At 41.3% G+C, this 16,134-nt stretch overlaps 1 protein-coding gene across 5 annotated transcripts in view; it reads right to left on the bottom strand.

Moving 5' to 3' along the window:
* MAML3 (mastermind like transcriptional coactivator 3) overlaps positions 1-16,134 on the bottom strand; it is a 460,203-nt gene that overhangs the window by 286,698 nt on the left and 157,371 nt on the right. Inside the window, exon 1 of one of the 5 annotated variants that reach the window (XM_059876255.1) lies at positions 1-16,134. This exon is cut by the window's left edge and continues 34,395 nt beyond it; it is cut by the window's right edge and continues 14,425 nt beyond it. The exons of the other annotated variants lie outside the window; for them this stretch is intronic. The gene's annotated coding sequence lies outside the window, so the exon portion shown is untranslated. 5 annotated transcript variants of the gene reach the window in all.

Below are 16,134 nucleotides of genomic sequence, written 5' to 3'. Positions count from 1 at the left end.
CCTGGCATGATAGGTCTTCAGGAGGAAGTCCACAGAGGTGAGGTGCCATTTTCATCACATCTCACTGAGAGTGCGTGGTACCAGCCTGACGCATCTCTGCTGACGTGAGTCGGCATCGTCTGGCTGAGGCAGTGTTTGCCAGACTTCCTCACTGTAGAGTCGCTCTTTCTTCCCTCTTTCTCCTCAGGGAGAGCTCACTGTGTGACTCGGTGAACACAGCTACAGAGTCAGAGGTTATGTTCCACTTCCTTGTCAGTGGAGTGTTTCCATAAATGATTTGGAATTCCTCTGTGCAGGAGATCTGTCTTTCTCCCCATTTATTTATTTATTCAATCATTTATTTATATCAGTATGAACTCGTGAATGTTTATTTTATACTTTGGGTTATAATCCAATGCTATTTTATTTATTTTGTTGCTCAGATTGTTCCAGCGTTGGCCATTTGGAGCTCTTTTGGTTGGCTCCTGTGTCCCTCTGGCATATCCCCACTATTGTGGTTATTTTTATTTTTATTTTTTTTAACACTTTCTTACTTCTTGACATTACAACAATTTCCAGGCTCATCTTCTATACTTTCTGCTCCAGCCCTAGAATCAGCCATTTCTTCAAGAAGCCCTGGTTCCTCTGACTGGAGACTGGTATTAGAAACCAAGATCGGAGCACCAGATGTGCTCATTGTTAACTAGGGTGTCATTTCTAGGCCCTCTCAATGGATAGAGCAAAGGACTTTAAGTTAGTATAGTAAGGTGTATATATAGATATATATTTTTTTAAGTCGCTCAGTCATGTCTGACTCTTTGCGACCCCCTGGACTGTCCATGGAATTTTCCAGGCCAGAATACTGGAATGGGTAGCCCTTCCCTTCTCCAGGGGATCTTCCCAACTCAGGGATTGAACCCAGGTCTCCAGCATTGCAGGCGGATTCTTTACCAGCTGAGCCACAAGGGAAGCCCAAGGTGTATATACACACATCTATAAATGTTTCTATTTGTATGCAAATGTATCTATGGTAAGCCCAACATGAATTCATACAAATGTCCATCTCGATTATCATATGGATCATTCTAGCCTTCTCTCACTTCACTATAACCCTCCACTTCAACAGTGAGAACTCTGCCTCCCACAATCCACCATTCACTTACTTAACTGTTCAACGATAGTTGTTTCAGATCGTTAATCTAGGGGAAAACTATCAGAGTACAGTGCTTACATGTAGCGCCTTGAGTGTTGCATTCTTCACTCATTTATAAAGCTACTTGCTCAGCACCTTATCCTCCACTCCCTTCAGTGAAGTTATTTCATATATTTGACACATTCTTTTGCCACAATCTGCATTCTATCCTTGGATCCTGTGACTCCCTAAATACATATATGTGTATATAATTTGTATACATTAAGCTTCACTCTTTGTGCTGAAAAGTTCAATAGGTTGTCACAAATTCAGTGTCAAGTACCCATCATTCCCGCGTCAGAGAAAGAATAGCTCACCACCCTAAAAAATCCCCTATGTCACACCTATTCAATCTCTCTTCCCCTCAAATACTTGGCAACCACTATTCTGTTTTATAGTTTCGCTTTTTACAGGCTGTCATAGAATCATGCAGTATGTAACCTTTTCAAACCAGTTCAAACACCAATGCTTTTATAGAGAGGGGCTAGTTAACAGTGTTCATTGCTGCAGAGTGGTAAATAAGTACAGAAGAGTGACGGGTATTAGCAGAGCACAGGCTTGATCTAGAAGTTTCCAGCAATAGAGCTGAAGTTACTGATTGCTATTTTGGTTCTCAATGTCAAATGACTCAAGAGTGAGAAGAAGGACTGTATCACTAGACTCCAGGAAAGGGAAATCTTGTCATGGAACACAGCTCTGGAGAAAGAAAGATCAAGTCTCAAAGATCCTCAAATCATCGACAACCTCACACGTTGGATAATAAGGAGAAGGATGAGCCCGTACTTTGCAATGATTCAAGTCTTGCAGCACACACTAAAATGTCAGTGCATTTACATGTGTTTCATCTATTTATTTGAGCTAAAATGAATTGTGATCAACAGTGAAACATGCCTGTCTAACTTGGGAATCACTTAAACCAGCTGGCCATGTCATTCAGCTAAGAGGACCCAAATGAGGAATGAATATGTACCAGGACCAGGATTCCATGCTCTCTGGAAATGACCATGTGTTGGGAGGTGGGTCCTAAAAAATCTCATTCGGGAGCACAGCACACATGCACATATTTGCCCTAGCTTGTGGGGAATTAGCATGACTTCCCCAAGAAGTGTTGAAACAAACAAACAAACAAAAAACACCCCCAAAGGCAACAAATATCTACACGGAGATCCTTACAACACTTTCTGTGAATCTCAGAATGCAAGCTCTTGCAGGGTTGCTATAGAAATAGACTGGATCTCTGTGCTGTCTCGAAGGTGACACTTCATGCTCTTTGCAGTCTCACCTCTGTTGGCTTCCCAAGCTCACTCTTGGACCTAGTAGCACCTGTCATGTCGTTCCTTCCAGCTTGACTGAAAGCAGCATCAGGATGAGCCAGAAGAGCAAACCAACATGCGCTTTCTACCCTCCCTGGCTCTCATTTATTTGCCTAGAGACTGCTGAGTAGAAACTGTGCTTTCTCTGATTTTGGTCACAGGCAGCATTATCACTTGTCATCAGAGTCCTGTCACACGTGACAGTCATTTCTTTATTCTTCTCCTCCCAGCTGAACTCCTACCCCTCCTATCATTGTCCCCTTGGCTTGAGTATCAAAGTTCCTTAGTATATATCACGAACAGGCATATTTGCCAAGATCCAAGGATAAAGCATCTTGGAAAGAAGCCGAGAAAATGGTGCAGCCACTGAATTCCTACCTCTTTCTATAACTACTTTTCGTCATTATCACTGGATTAAACACACGCGCACGCACACACGCACAAAACTGATTAGTTCTGGTTGTTATTCATTATTCTCCACTTCTTGTTTCTAAAAAATCTGCATTACAAACAACCCTCCGGGATCTTTCTCTAATCAACCTATCTCCAGTTTTACAATTGATATTCCTAATACAACCACTACGCCATTCGACTCCTTCTTTTTTTTTTTAAAGCAACAAAACCAAGGCCAATGAATCACAAAGCTCCATGGAAAGGAGGCCAAAGAGGTTAACCAGACAGTGAACTTGACACTGCCAAGCGAGAACCACCCCCTGTATTTCCCTGTTCACTAAGGCTCGTGGTTTTGGTTAACACAGGAAACACAGTGAATACAGTCAATTGCACACACAAAGCAGTCTTCGGCAATTTGCCTGGTGGGGTCGAATAGCACAGGGCTGGTAGGTCTCAGGAGATGAGGAACAAACAGCCGTGATGGATTAAGTGATTGCTATTGGCTGTGTGCTTGCCCAGCATATTTCACCATGGACAGTAATCAATTACTAGGGACCAGTAATGATACCAATCAAACGCACTTAGCACTTCTGCACTATCAACCCGAGGGCTGCCGACCTGCCAGTTTGAAAAGGCTGAGAAGTGATATGTGAGGCAGACACTGTGGAGTCTTCGGGCGGCGGCGGGGACGGGGGGATAGGCTTCTTTCCCTTCATGTTAAAAGATAAATGGATAAATTAGCCACTTGTCTGCTTTACATTAAGGTTTCTTTTAAAACAAGCACTATTTTCCCTTTCTCTCTCGCTCCCAAGGGGATGGCCGTTCATAAACACATGGGCATAATTTGAGGTATCCTGGTCAGCAGTTTCATATGAGCCAACGACCTCAAAGAACATGACTGGACGGGAGCTGTGGTCAAGCAGGAAAAACAGTCAGCCTGTTGCCTCTGGATCCCGTCAGTCACCACGGAGCTCTGCTGCTATGATGTCACTCCTGTTTGTTCTGTGATGGAAATGCCACGCATCACCTCTGTATGCCCAGAAGGCTCTTTCTGTTCTTTATGTTGTCCACAAGAAGCTGAAAAAGAAATCAGCCTGTGTTCCTAGCATGTCAAAATTATGAGTCAGTTCCTCTCCTCTCCGGCTTGGGAATCATTTTGCTTCCCTTCATGGTCATCTTCATTTGCAACATGGAAGTTCTCAGGAAGAAACACAGAGTCATAAGTTGATGGAGTCTTCTCCAACCCTCACCGGGCTTCTGGCGCCTTCTCTTCTGTGGGCTCTTGGCTCAAAGGCAGTCTTCTGTGAAATGGTGGGCTGTCCCACAGTTACTACATTGACAGACCTTTTGGCTTGACAAAAATGGCAGCTAATTAAAAGGCCAGTGTGGAGGGTGGGGAGCAGGGAGCCTTCGAAGAGTTGTCCCACACTTAATTCTTAAGGTTTATTTTTGCTGTGTTTTAACAGTTTTTGCCAGACAAGTATAAATTCCCTTTTCATGAGCTGGAGTGAATAGCAAAGTCTGAGTCCATTAAAGGCTTCCATTAAACTGCTGTTTACAAATCACTTCAATTCTTTAGCTGTCCTGGCTTAAATTTACACAAAACAAGGACAGGAAGAGGCAAGAAAGAGCATTTTGAGATAGTGGAAATAGTATATATTGTGGGTAGTGTAAGTGGCTACATGAGTGTATGCATTTGTCAAAGCTCAAACTGGACACTTAAAATTGGTAGATTGCTTGTATGTAATTTTTATCTCAAGAAAACTGAGTTAAGAACTCTTGACTGGCAAGCCATTCCCAACTAAGGAGCCAGATTTTTGGATGGGGAAGTGAGATAAACATGTCCTTGTCTTACCCTCTATTAAACCGAGGGTGATCATTTTCAAAGCCTGTGCATTCCTTCGAGAACCACCCAGCTCTGCTCTGCTCTCAGCAGTGGTGCTCACTGAGCCTGCTGCTGTGCTGACTGCCTCCTGGATGCGGCTGCTGGGTACAGACTTACTAAGCTGCAAGTCGCCTCCGTCGGCAGAACTGCCTCCTCCCTGGGATTTATGAACTCTGTCCATCCAAGAGCACAGCCCAGAGGAGGGCTCTGGAGGGGAAAGAAACAAGAATCTTGGCCAAGGACACAAATCTCCCAGGACCACCAAAGACGCTGCCCTCCAACAAAAAAACGTTGGGGATGGATTCATTAACGTCCCATTACCAAGATTGTTCCTAATAGTATACACCACCTTCCTATGCACAAGGGCGTTGTGAGAATTAATGAAATAATGAGCCCTCTAGAGTACTTTCCCAGAGAGAATGCGAGGCAAATCGGAACCATCAGCTTCCCTTGAGCCGGCATTTAAGGACAAAATACTTCAATGGCTTTAATTGCAATGACTTTAACTGCCTTTTCCCTGTTCTCCATCCCTATTATGGTAATTCTATTATGCAAACTTGCACAAAGATTCTGTTGAACTTGTCACTGAATGTATATAACTTTTCAGCTGAACTTTCTACAGTTTGGGATGTTATTATATGTCCATGAGTCATGGAGCCCACTGCTGCTAAGTTACTTCAGTCGTGTCAGACTCTGTGCAACCCCATAGATGGCAGCCCACCAGGCTCCCCCATCCCTGGGATTCTCCAGGCAAGAACACTGGACTGGGTTGCCATTTCCTTCTCCCATGCATAAAAGTGAAAGTGAAGTCGCTCAGTCGTGTCCAACTCTTCACGACCCCATGGACTGCAGCCTACCAGGCTCCTCCATCCATGGGATTTTCCAGGCAAGAGTACTGGAGTGGGGTGCCATTGCCTTTTCCAACAGAGTCCACAGGACCCATTAAGAAACTGAGAGACTCTACCTACTTCCTATCCCACCAGTCTCACTAAGTGATTTGTGCCAAGCTTCCTCCTGCTATTATACAAAGGACATGTAATCTGACTGGCTTTCCATCCAGATGCTACAGGCATGCGCAGGTACTCATTTTCTCTGAAAATTAACTGTCCAAGGTCTTTAGGGAGCTAAATCACAGCAGACAACACATGAACATGTTAATGCTATAACTCTGAGTCTGGTATTTTAATAATTTTATCTCACTCCTGCACTCAGCATCACTACTTCCTGCCTACACACACACACAAAGTATTTACTTCAAGGATAATTTAACTGCCCAAAGCAATCTATAAATTCAAAACAAACTCTATCAAAATTCCAATGGCATCTCTTAGGGATATAGAATCCTAAAACTCCTATGGAACCACAACAGACCCTGAATAGCCATATCAATCTTGAGAAAGAAGAACAAAGCTGGAGGCATCTTACTTCCTCATTTCAAAATATCTTACAAAGCTACAATAATAAAACCAGTATGGTATTGGCATAAGACATACATACAGACCAATGGAATAAAGAGCCTAGAAATAAATTCATACATATACAGTCAACAACTGGTATTCAAGAAGGGTGCCAAGAATACCCAATGGGGGAAGAGATAGTCTATTCCAACAAATGGCATTGAGAAAACTGGATATCCATATGAAAAGAATGATATTGGACCTTTCTCTTATATGCAAAAAAAAAACAACTCAAAATGGATTAAAGACTTAAATACTTGAAACTATAAACCTTCTAGAAGAAAACATAGGAGAAAATCTTCATGACATTAGTCTTGGTAGTGATTTCATGGATCTGACACTAAACAAACAGGTAACAAAATCAAACATAGACAAGTGGGATGACATGAAATTAAAAAGCTTCAGCACAGCATAAAAAACAATCAAAAGAGTGAAAAGGCAACCTGCGGGATATGAGAATATATCTGCAAACCACATATCAGATAAGGGGTTAATTTGTAAAATATATAGGGAACTCCTACAACTCGACAGAAAAAATACTAATAACTCAGTTTTAAAATGAGCTAAACACATGAATAGACATTTCTCCTTAGAAAACCTGCAAATAGCCAACAGACACCTAAAAAAGACACTCAATATACTCATCTGAACAACACAAATTCAAACCACAGTGAGATATCACCTGACACCTGTGAGGATGCCTCTTATCAAAAAAATAAAAGACAAGTGTTGACAATGATATGGGGAAACTGGAACTTTTTCACACTGTTGGTGGGATTAAAAATTGTGCAGATGCTATGGAAAACAGTATGGAAGTTCCCCCAGATATAAAAATACACACTTTCATACGATCAGCAATCCCACCTCTGGACATTTATCCAAAAGAACTGAAATTAGGCTTTGGAGATCTATTAGCATTTTCATGTTCATTGCAGTATTTTCACAACAGCCAAGATGTGGAAGCAACCTAAAGGTCCATCAGTGGATAAATGTATAAAGGAAATGTGTATAATACCATGGAGTATTATTCGGCCTCTAAAAAGAAGGACATTCTGCAACATGTGACATTATGAATAAGCCTGGAGACCCTTAAGCCAAGTGGAATAAGCCAGGCATAAAAGGAAAAATATTTCATAATTTCATTTATATGAGGTATCTAAAAGAGACAGATTTTTAGAATAATGAATGGAATGGTGGTGGTTAGGAACTGGGAGTGGGGAGGAATATGGGGAGTTGCTATTCAAAGAGGGCAAAGCTTCAATTAAACAAGATGAATAAATTCTATAGATTTGGTATACAACAATGTGCTTATGGTTAACAATACTGCATGATACATTAAAAATTTTGTTAAGAGGTGGATGTCATATTAAGCATTCTATTCACAGTAAAATAAAAAAATATTTTAAAGTTTTGATGGTGGTTATTTTTGGGGGGATGTAGTAAGTACTGGAAAAGGGGCATAAGTAGAACTTCTGGGTTTCCGGTAATACTCTATTTCTGAATCTTGGTGTGGGTGACAATGCTGTGTTCATTACGTGAAAATTCATTAAGTTATAAATTAAGATCATGCACTTTTCTGAATGTATACTTCAATGAAATGTTAAAAAAGAATAATTTAAATATTTTAAATGCTAATATTTTAAGAAAATTGGCAGGTAAAAGAAAAGAAAATCAGGACTGTTAGAAAATAAACAGGACAGAATTAGAAGGTATTAATTATTTTGCTCTCTGTTCAGTTCAGTTCAGTCACTCAGTCATGTCCGACTCTTTGCGACTCCATGAATCGCAGCACGCCAGGCCTCCCTGCCCATCGCCAACTCCTGGAGTTCACTCAAACTCATGTCCATCAAGTCGGTGATGCCATCCAGCCATCTCATCCTCTGTCATCCCCTTCTCCTCCTGCCCCCAATCCCTCCCAGCATCAGGGTCTTTTCCAATGAGTCAACTCTTTGCGTGAGGTGGCCAAAGTACTGGAGTTTCAGCTTTAGCATCATTCCTTCCAAAGAACACCCAGGACTGATTTTGCTCTAACATGGAGTAATTAAATATTTTTTTCCATTTTGTTTCATACTTTTCACAGTCTGAAGTTCTATTAACTACAACTTTTATAGTTATATAACTAACTAACCCCACAGCCCAGAAATCTTAGTATTTACTTACCTGGACAGACCTAAAAATCACATATAATAAATAATAAAATCTGGTCATTTTTAATGATTATGACTCACATGTGCTAAAAGATGTATGTATAGTAAGAATGATATTCACTAGCTTTAAATGGTAATATTAATATCAATTACTGTATTGACAACATAAATCTTGTCCTTGAAAATAGTATTACTGGAAGTTTGGAATGTAAGAATTTATTTCTGGATTCTCAGTTCTGTTCCATATACCTATTATTACACCAATAACACATCTTCTTGAATATTCTGACTTTATAGTACATTTTGAAATACTGTATGGAATAGAGGAAGTCGTCCAGCTTTGTTCATCTTTTTCAAAACAGTTTTAGCTATCATAGGTCCATTACATTTCCCTATAAATTTGAGAGTCAGCTTGTCAATTTCTACAAAAAAAATCTAGCTGGGATTTTCATATAGGGATTGCACTGAATTTATGGATCAATTTGGGAGAACTGCCATCTTGACAATATTTAGTCTCCTAGTGTATGAACTGGAATGCTCTCCGTTTATGAAGGTCTTTAATTTCTTTCAGTCATATTTTATAGTTTTCAGTGCACAAGTCTTAAACTTCTATTAGCTGTATTTCTAAGACTTTTCATTTTTTATACTATTGGGAATAGTATCAATTTAATTTTAAAACTATTTGCTGCTTATAAGAGAAATTGAAAGTTTTTTATATATTAATGCTGTACTCTGCAACCTCGTTGAACTCTTTTATAAATTCTAATTTTTTTGTGTGGATTCCATGGATTTTTGTAGATTTTCTACTTACAGGATCAAGTAATCTGCAAATAAATTCTCCATTTTTATGCTTTTATTTTTGCCTTGCTGCATCGCCTACAACTTACTGAATAATTGTTGATTAGAATATTCAATAATATTGATATTCAATATTCAATACCGAATAGAAGTGGCAAGAGCAAACATCTTTGCCTTGTCTCTATGTTAGTGGGAAAGCATCTCATCTTTCACTCTTCTGTATGAGGTTATTAGCTGCAGGTTTTTTGTGGGTGCTTTTTATCGGGTGAAGAAGTTCTCTTTCATTCCTAGTTTGTTGACAGTCCTTATCATGGCTGGGTCCTGGGTTTTGTCAAATGCGTTTTCTACATGTTCTTGTTGTTCAGTCACTCAGTCGTGTCTGACTCTTTGTGATTCCATGGACTGCAGCACGCCAGGTTTCCTTGTCCTTCACTATCTCCTGGAATTTGCTCAAACTCATGTTCATCGAGTCAGTGATGCCATCCAACTATCTCATCTTCTGTTGCCCCCTTCTCCTTTTGCCCTCAATCTTTCCCAGCATCAGAGTCTTTTCTAATGAGTTGGCTTTTTGCATCAAGTGGCCAAAGTTTTTTGTCTACATTTATTGAGATGAAAATGTTTTATTTTTTTCTATTAATGTAGTATATTACATCAATTAATTTCAACTTTACTATAATTGGGACACTTTTGATGAACTGCTTTTACTCTTGAGTATAGGTCACACTTTCTTCTTTCTTTGCATTTCCCACAATATTTTGTTGAAAATGAACATCAAAGATGGATTTATTGTAGCAATTCTGGATTGTTATATTTTCCCCCTGAACATTTTTTTGTTTGTTTCTGTTTATTTCTTGTTTAATAATTTTCCTGGATTAATTCTGTGAAATCTACCACCTCTGTAGGGTGAAGTCAATGATGTCTCCTTTCTGTTTTGTTTTCTTTTTTAATTCTTGCTTTTATTTTTAATCTTGACTTCCTAGTTGTTCACCCTTGTGTCTGCACAGCTTAACGACTGGCCAATGATTTGACCGATACTGTGATCAAACAGCCCAACCCAGTAAGACTTCCATTCTCTGATGATGGATCTGTCTGTGGATAGAGGTAGATTGTGGCCTGTCTGTGGACTAGAGTACCCTCAAAGTCCAGGCCATCTTCAAGAGGATCTCAGCTTTGGCTCTCCACCTGCCCCTCACTTCCTCTATGCATGTGCTCAGCCTCAGGATTGGCCAGGAGTGCAGAGTTAGCTTGGCTCTCGGTTGTCTGCTGCATATGTGGGCAGTCTCATCTAGAAATATGCCTATCCCAACCATGACTGCAACCTCAAGAAAACAGAGTCACTGGCCCTCCCCAGTCGCCAGCCACCAAAATCATTATGCCCACCACTGGTCATGAGTATTGCCCACCATTCCAAATCAAGTGAGTTCTCTATGACCACAGCAGCATTCTGCCAGTCTTTTATGGATGACAGTCTTCCCACCCCCAGAAGCTCCACGACAACTGGGGCAAGGAATGGGTGCAGAGCCCCAGGCAAGCATTCCACAAACGCCCACTATTCTTAATAGAAGTTCAGCAGTTGTTCTAGTATAAACATTTCTCAGATTGTTTTATGCATTTATTCAATTTCTAGTGCACTGGACATGAAATGATTGTTTTTGTTCATTCTGTTCAATTTTATGCTTGCTTTTTTAAAGACAGGGTTTGCTGACCTCCTTACTTGGCCATAGCCAGAAGTCCTGCCCCAGGATTTATTTTTGAATGCTGTGGATACTACACAAAACTTGGTACTCCAAATTATTTATAATCCATCCATTGTGATTTTTACAATGTCATATGTTACATAGTTCTCCGTAGGTCTGATAAAACATTTATCTTTTCAAGTGAAAAAGGTCTAACTGGAAATTGTGGAATAAAAACACCCACCCTTGATAAATTAAAGATTTAAGTCAAACCATTTCAGGTTCCAATTTTGGATATATAGTAGAAACTCAGTAAATGACCCCTTGGTTCATAGATGTGGATTACCACGTATATTTTGAGGAGAAATGTGCTTATTTCCCCCTATTTTTACAATATTTCTGCCTACAGTGTTTCATCAAGCATTTATAACAAATGCTATACGAAGTATATAATTAAGGATTAAAAATACCTTCCCTAAAAACATCCAAGAATAGCTACATTTTACTTTTTCACATGATCTTCCTGTTGAAAGTCATAGTGGGTTTTTCCATTTAATCTCAAGGAAGCATCTGATTGAGATGTGGTTAAAACAGCAATATCATTTGATTAATACATTGAAACTGTCGGGGTCATCTTCATTTACCTCAATAAAGACTGTTCATTACTTTCAGCGGTGCTTTACTGTTCTGTGTCTGAAATTATGAGACAGAGCCAGAAAAGCAGGAGGAGATTCAGAACCTCTAGTTCCTGTCTCTGAAATAAAACAACAACACAGCACTTCCTATAGTGTGTGTCAACCTGGGAACACAGAGTGTTTTGCCAACATCAACTAAAACTCACCACAGCTAGTGAAGTTCAAATCAATACCAGCCCCTTAAAGGAACATAAATGCATCTGCCTAAGATCATGTAACAAACTGGTACAACAGCCAGAAAAGTAGACCAGAATGCTTGTCCTTTAATCACCACAACCTGGTCTCCCTCTATTTACATCAAAACCAAACTAAAGGCCAGCTACCCAAATCTTTATCCCAGCACCCCTTCTGCTTGAGAGTTTTCCTAAAAATGAAGGATGTGGCCATCAGTCCCTTCAAATGAACTGCAAGTATGATCTCAGAGGCATGCTCAAAGGCATGTTAAGTCACTCAGTCGTGTCTGACTCTTTGCAACCCCATGGACAGTAGCCCACCAGGCTCCTCTGTCCTTGAATCTTCCAGGCAAGTACACTGGAGTGGGTAGCCATTCCCTTCTCCAGGGGATCTTCCCGACCCAGGGTTCAAATCCAGGTCTCCCACATTGCAGGCAGATTCTTTATCATCTGAGCCACCAGGGAAGTATGATCACAAAACCGGATCTCAAATAAACTAACAAAGCACAGATTGATTTTGCTGTTTCAGTCCAGAATGGAATAGATGTCTGCAACATTTGCAACATCCTTCTCCAATTTTCCCCATGAGCAGTTGCAGTTTTAGCCGCCATCAGTTCTTACCATGTTAAAACACATTTTCAGTGCTTCTTCTCTATAATGAAACCACTTCGAAGGTTCCAAATTGCTTTCTCATGGGGGATGTTACCCTATATATCCTGATAACTGTTCTAATACTCATTTAAGAAAGGTAGGGAGCAGGTATTATAATACCAGCGAAAGGAAAGCCAAGTGCTTAAAGAATGCCCCCAAGAGGTCTCAGAGTTCATAAACAGCAAAGTGACAAGCCAAAGTCACTGAAGCTGGTACAGAGCTGTGTCTAAAAAAGTAAGCTGACCCCTATCCTGAGTCCTCATAGGAAATGAGTCAAAATTACAGGCGAATACAAGAGCTAGATGAATACTCTCACCTGTTTGCACATCCATTCATATGAACACCTTCATTCATGCATCAAAGGTATTATTTTGTGTATTAATTAACCCAACAATGTTTCCCAGTTTATCCAGATGATTGTACAAAAAACAGAATGAGCCTTTCCCCATATACTCAAACTTATTTGGATAATGAAATCTATATTTGCCTCATTATTTATTCACAGCCTTGGCTTAACAGATACTATCCATCTACACTGGGAGACATTTTCCTTCTCAAAATACCCCCAACAAAACTAGATTCACACCTGGACTACCATGCCTTTTTGACAGCAACATAGAAAGATGAAAACCAAACCATTCATATGAACACTATTGCTTTTTCTCTACTTGATATCTGTTCTGTTGAACTTCTGATTACATTTAGAATAAATATAAAAATCTGAAAAGATATTCAAGTTGAGGTCTGAAGTGGGAAAACTTACACAGAAGTAGAAGCAGAAAATTCATGATTTTTAATGTCACAATAGTAAAGAGTAAGATTAGTCAACTCTCTATCAAATTCATTTTCATTATACATTCACAAATATTCAGAAGACAATAATGACTTCAGATTCCATCAGACTGAGGTTCGAAGTACTAGACTTAAAATCAGAATACCCAGGACTTACTGTTACTATTACTAATTACTTAGAGACTTTCCAGGTGGCTCAGTGGTAAAGAATCCGCCTGCCAAACAGGAGATGTGAATTCGATCCCTGGGTCGGGAAGATCCCTGGAGAAGGAAATGGCAACCCGCTCCAGCATTCTTGCCTGGGAAATCCCAGGGTAAGAGGAGCCTGGCAGACTACGGTCCATGAGGTTGCAAAGAGTCAGACACGACTTAGCAACTAAACAAGAACAAGCCACAGACCCCTAACACTGTGTCATTACATGGCTTGCCTGTAAGGAGCTTACATTCTGGAACAGAATCAGAACGTTCACACAACACAGAAAAAAAAATTACATGAACACAGTTACCCCCATTCCTTGATTTGTTTACTGCTGCTGCTGCTGCTGCTGCTGCTAAGTCGCTTCAGTCGTGTCCGACTCTGTGCGACCCCATAGATGGCAGCCCACCAGGCTCCCCTGTCCCTGGGATTCTCCAGGCAAGAACACTGGAGTGGGTTGGAGTGGGTTGTCATTTCCTTCTCCAATGCATGAAAGTGAAAAGTGAAAGTGAAGTCGCTCAGTCGTGTCCGACTCCTAGCGACTCCATGGACTGCAGCCCACCAGGCCCCTCCATCCATGGGATTTTCTAGGCAAGAGTACTGGAGCAGGGTGCCATCGCCTTCTCCGTGATTTGTTTACTAGATATACCCAAACCATCTTGGCAGAAAAGGAGCTTTTTTGCATGAGAATTCTTTTCCAATTACACAGCATCCCTTGTCCTTGTCCTTCACCAGCAGCACCGGTCCCTCTAGTGAGAGCTGGCAGAGCCAGGTGGAGATGTGCCCACGGAGGCAGCAGGAGAGCAGTGCTGGGACAAGGCACTCAGCTCCAACCTGGGACTAAAGATCTGGGCTCCAGAAGCCTGAGCTTTTAATAACACAGTTTGACTGGGGTGATGCTTCAGTTGACCAATTCTTTCTCAAAATCCCTCTCTGTAAATGTATTGGGTTGGCCAAACAGTTCGTTTGGGTTTTTCTGTAATATGTTAGGGAAAAGCCCAAACGAATTTTTGGCCAACCCAGGATAAGAGGATTTAGAATTCTAGAGCTGGAGGGACCTTTGCAGGGGAGTCCACAGGGAGTTAACACACGTTCCTGAACTGCTGCCAGCCAGGACTTGATCTCCAGCCCCTGAGACTGTCCTGTGTTGACCCTGCTGTGCTAGGCTGGGCCCCATTTGGAAATGATACTAGCATTGCTTCTTGGGGCAGGCCTGGGTTACCTAAGAGAAAATTTCAGGAGGAGCTCTTGGACAGAATTCCAAATATACTGAGAGGGAAACACCAAGTGTAAGAAAAATACAGGACACACGTTGGGTATAAAGAGAAAAAGACGCTAACTGGTGTTGAGCGGTAAAGAATACGTCAGGGGGCACTGCAGGGAAGAGAGGCAGAAACAATAGCTCTGAGATGGCCAGAGTCAAGGGCCTGATGCTTGTAAGGACAATATGGTTAATTTCAGACAGCTCAGGAAGGTAGAGAGAAACACAGGGTCCGATCGCACTGGCTTTGGCATGGAGGGTTACCACCAGGAAATGCTCTTTCTGTGTCTGGGGATAGACATTTTCCCAGTGACATCCTTCAAAGAGGACCAAAACATGAGCCTGTGCCCCTGAAAATCTTGAAAGTGCACCAGATTCAAGCCCTGGTGTGGTCCCATACAGGCTCTGTGTCCTAGAAACCGACCTGCAGCATCCTCTAAGCTCAGTTTCTGTGTCTCTAACCATCAGGATCTGACTCTTTGAATTAAGTGTGTCCCAGGTATAAGATTTCTATATGTGGAGTGCTTGAAGTTCCTGCAAGGCAAGTTTTTTTGTCAATTACAAATGGCTTTAAGAGCCTTGTCAACTCCGTCTTTCTCCCATCCCTGTTCTCCTCAGCACAAGCAAAAGCATCACTTAAAAAGCATTGTTAGCTACAGGTAACAGGCAGAAGGGAAGAGAGAGACTGTAAATGAGCTCTTTAGAGTCAAGCCCCACCAAGCCATTATTAATGCCTTACACTAGCCAGAATGGGGAGGCATGTGTTTCCTTCAGAAGCCATTCTGAACATGTACCTGGCCATTTAAATTCAAAAGGCATTTGTTGTCACATTTCGTTCCTTATTAACAATGGCCCAGAAGCCAGGGCATACTGACAGGTCTCTCCATACCCCTAGAATATTGGGTGAGGTGTATTAGCAGCAATGCCCTTTACTTATTATTGTTATGCTACTTAAGGACAAGCCCTACCCTCTCATTCAGCTCCCTCCCTCCTCCTCCTGCCCCCTGTATTTTTCACTAGAAACTATTACATCCAAGAACATGTAACTCTCAACTCCACACAGGCACACTGTCCATTTTAAAGGCATCATATCTTACGTCTTCACTTCTTGGAAGCTCATTAGAAGCTGGATCTTTAGAGCATCTACTTCACTAAAATCTTCTCCAATCACTTGAAGCATAAAACCAGTAGAGGACAGGGCGGGTGGGAGGGTAGGGAGTAGTGGGAAAAGAAAGAAAGAAAATGGGATGAACAGAGGCTGAGAGAGGCTGGCTACGGAGTGGAGTGTGTGACACCGCAGACAAAGAACCCCAGGCGCCGGAAGGGAGACAATGACGGCTCAGAGCAAACGCAGAGTGGGCTGGGGCTGCCAGGGAAGGGGCTCCCCAGATCCGAAATCCAAGCTAGCTTGGTGCCAGCTGACCGGCTCCTAGCAGCTGCTCCACTGCAGAGAGCCTCATACAGTCATTTCCTGGCTGAAAGGATTTTTACTGTTTTAATTACGTCTGCTTTTTTTTTTTTAAGAT

Source organism: Bos taurus, chromosome 17 (assembly GCF_002263795.3).
Source record: "Bos taurus isolate L1 Dominette 01449 registration number 42190680 breed Hereford chromosome 17, ARS-UCD2.0, whole genome shotgun sequence".
NCBI lineage: Eukaryota > Metazoa > Chordata > Mammalia > Artiodactyla > Bovidae > Bos > Bos taurus.
This window is presented reverse-complemented; position numbering and strand designations above follow the sequence as displayed.